A 3,537-nucleotide genomic window follows, 5' to 3' on the forward strand; every position below is an offset into this window, starting at 1 on the left:
ATGACCGCAATGCCGAACGGGCAATGCCCGTCCGGCTTTTATCTTACCATGCTCGGCGGGTTTTCGAACATGTTAAGGTCCCCACACACCTTGTGATAATCGTCCGATAATCGCGGCAAATCCCGCGATATTCGTAAGGTGTGTGGAAGCCGTGCGACCTCTACTACTGTAAGGTCGCACGACTTTAAACTTACGAACATGTTCGAAAACCCGCCGAGCATCGTACGATAAAAGCCGGGCGGGCCGGTGTCCGCAAGCGCACACTGCCCGTTCGGCATTGCGTTCATCGGAAGCCCGCCCCTCAGGGGGGCGCGGCTTGTGATCATCGCAAGTACGATCTGCCTGTCCAAGATAGGCAGATCGTACGTTTTCTTAAGTACCTTACAACCATCGCCAGATAAAAGTCCTGCGATGGTTGTAAGGTGTGTGCCCAGCCTTCGTAAGTTTAAAGTCGTGCGACCTTACAGTAGCAGAGGTCGCACGGCTTCCACGCACCTTGCGATAATCGTACGATCGCGGGATTTCCCACCATTATCGTACGATTATCGCAAGGTGTGTGGGGACCTTAAAGTGGACCGGTTACATTGGGGCGGCTTTTTGTTTTTTAAACCATCATTCAGGACCTCCGGGAAGATGAGGAGCTCCTAATAATGAGGATCTCGGAGGATAACATCCTCCTGGCATGACGGTCAGAAGACAAACGCAAAAACAGAAATGGAGGTCAGGGGGTGGCAGTCCACACATTTCCCTATGACTAGCAATGGAGGAATCAACACGAGATCCTCCTCATCATGAGAAAGCTCAGGTGATTCAGGGTTAGTTGTCTGGATCTGATCATCGACTATGACATGACAGGTCCCCTTCACAGATTTTTACCCCCAACAGGAAGTTAAAGAATTGCGCCTTTCGCTGTATTTTTTTTTTTTCTGTAACCGTTACTTCCTGTCGCTGTATTTTATCCGTTACTTCCTGTTGCTGTATTTTATTGTTTCCAGTGCAGGAACTAATCGCCATAGCGATCCAGGCGGCTGCTATGGGGCCTGGGGCACAGGTGGTCCCGGCCAGGACGAAGAAGAAAGGGGTCTCCCTTATGCCGTGCGGGCCACCTGGGTCGCAGGCTGTTGGCCGTCACTGAGGAGGAACGCACCGCTGTCCAGATCGCTGACCTGTGCGGCGGCGCGTTCCTCCTCATCCGTTACTTCCTGTTGCTGTATTTTATTGTATCCATTATTTCCTGTCGCTGTATTTTATCGTTTCCAGTGCAGGAACTAATCGCCATAGCGACCCAGGTGGCTGCTATGGGGCCTGGGGCACAGGGGGTCCCGGCCATGATGAAGAACAAAGGGGTCTCCCTAATGCCGTGCGGGCCGCCTGGGTCGCAGGCTGTTTGCCGTCACTGGCGGCAGTGAGGAGGAACGCGCCGCTGTCCAGATCGCTGACAACCTGTGCGGGCGCGCGTTCCTTCCTCACAGCCGCCAGTGACAGCCTGCAGCTGCGGAGGAGCGGGCCCCGGCTGCGGAGGAGGAAGAGCGAGGAGGAGGCGGGGTCCGGCGGCGAAGGCAGCAGATCAAGGCTGACAGGTAAGAGGTGTGCAGGGGTGTGACCAGCCCACCTGAAACCCTGCAGCGCCCACCATAGATAGTCTGCAGGGTCACTCTCAGATGGGTTGTTTGGGATCTCAGGTGGGCTCCGCAAGGGCCCCATATAAAGTTTTGCTATGGGGCCCCCCGATTGTTTTCCTTACATCCTGTCGCTGTGTTTTATTGTATGTGTTTTTATTTCCTGGCGTGTATCTGACATGTCACCTGTATCATGTGTCAGACACAAATGTAACCCTTGATATGATTTCATCTTATTGTGCTAAATATATACAACGTGTTTCCCTCCGCGTGTAGAAGCCGCCACAAACAAAAGGTCTCCCTCGCATTACGCCGGCCACGCCTCTCCGAGCGGCGTCACGCACCTGTTTGTCTGCCGGCCGCCACCCAGCCGAGTCGCTTTTATGTAAAGGTGACAGAGCACGAGTCACGTTGTTACACGGAACGCTGGATGCCGGGCGAATGTTTGTGATGTACACAAAATATCTGTCGCCGGGTTTCAGCAGAAGAAATGAGAAGAAAAGGAGATTAGAGAAAATGTATCACTTTTAATAAATAATATCAAATAAAATAATATAATAACTTCATAACATATAAATAAATTCTTCCCCCGTGCCTACCGCCAGTGTGGAATCCAGGAATACAATACACATATAAGATTAACATTCACAAAAAAACTGCTCATTAAACGAATGTTATTAGTATATTTTCTTCCCGGGTGAAATGTAACATCGGGTAAATACCACATTATGGCCACCAGATGGCGCTGAGGAGCACAGGAAATACTTGTCCTCTTTGCTCCTCAGCTCCGTCTAGTGGCCACAATGTGGTATTTACCGGATATTACATTCGACTGAAAAGCAGTATTAGTTGGATATTCGATGCTCATAGAAATGCACACAGATCAGCCCCCGTACTGCAGCCTTTCACCATGTGGCTGGATACAAAGTTACAGTGTACAGTCTGATCAATGGGGGAGAGGCCTGCAGCAGACTGATCCCTGGGGGAGGGGAGACTGAGGAAATGCTCCCTCCTGCCTGCAGCAGACTGATCACTGGGGGAGAGGAGACTGAGGAAATGCTTCCTCCTTCCTGCAGCAGATTGATCACTGGGGGGAGAGGAGGCTGTGGAAATGCTCCCTCCTGCCTGTAGCAGACTGATCACTGGGGGAGGGGAGACTGAGGAAATGCTCCCTCCTGCCTGCAGCAGACTGATCACTGGGGGGGAGAGGAGGCTGTGGAAATGCTTCCTCCTGCCTGCAGCAGACTGATCACTGGGGGGGAGAGGAGGCTGTGGAAATGCTCCCTCCTGCCTGCAGCAGACTGAGCCCTGGGGGAGGGGAGAGTGAGGAAATGCTCCCTCCTGCCTGCAGCAGACTGAGCCCTGGGGGAGGGGAGAGTGAGGAAATGCTCCCTCCTGCCTGCAGCAGACTGAGCCCTGGGGGAGGGGAGAGTGAGGAAATGCTCCCTCCTGCCTGCAGCAGACTGAGCCCTGGGGGAGGGGAGAGTGAGGAAATGCTCCCTCCTGCCTGCAGCAGACTGAGCCCTGGGGGAGGGGAGAGTGAGGAAATGCTCCCTCCTGCCTGCAGCAGACTGATCACGGGGGGAGAGGAGACTGAGGAAATGCTTCATCCTGCCTGCAGGTGTCAGTATCTCCAGGAGAGAAGCGGGTAACGATCCACAATTGGTTTGTTCCTCAGCAGGAGGCGGAGTTGCACTTTAATGCTGAGCGCACAGACAGGTCCTCTCGGCGCGGTAATCTCGGCGTGACGGATCGGTTATAATTAGCCGTCGGCGCACATACAAGGCTTCCAGCGAGCGGTATCGGTGTTGGCCGGGACATATGATGAGGTGCGGACGCTCCGAGGACACCGCGGTCCTTCTATAATCGCTCCGAGAACACGCCAGCTGTCACATGTCACATGACACAATCTTGTTTT

The sequence above is a fragment of the Nanorana parkeri genome, unplaced genomic scaffold (assembly GCF_000935625.1).
Source record: "Nanorana parkeri isolate BGI_ZX_2015 unplaced genomic scaffold, ASM93562v1 scaffold10, whole genome shotgun sequence".
Taxonomy (NCBI): domain Eukaryota; kingdom Metazoa; phylum Chordata; class Amphibia; order Anura; family Dicroglossidae; genus Nanorana; species Nanorana parkeri.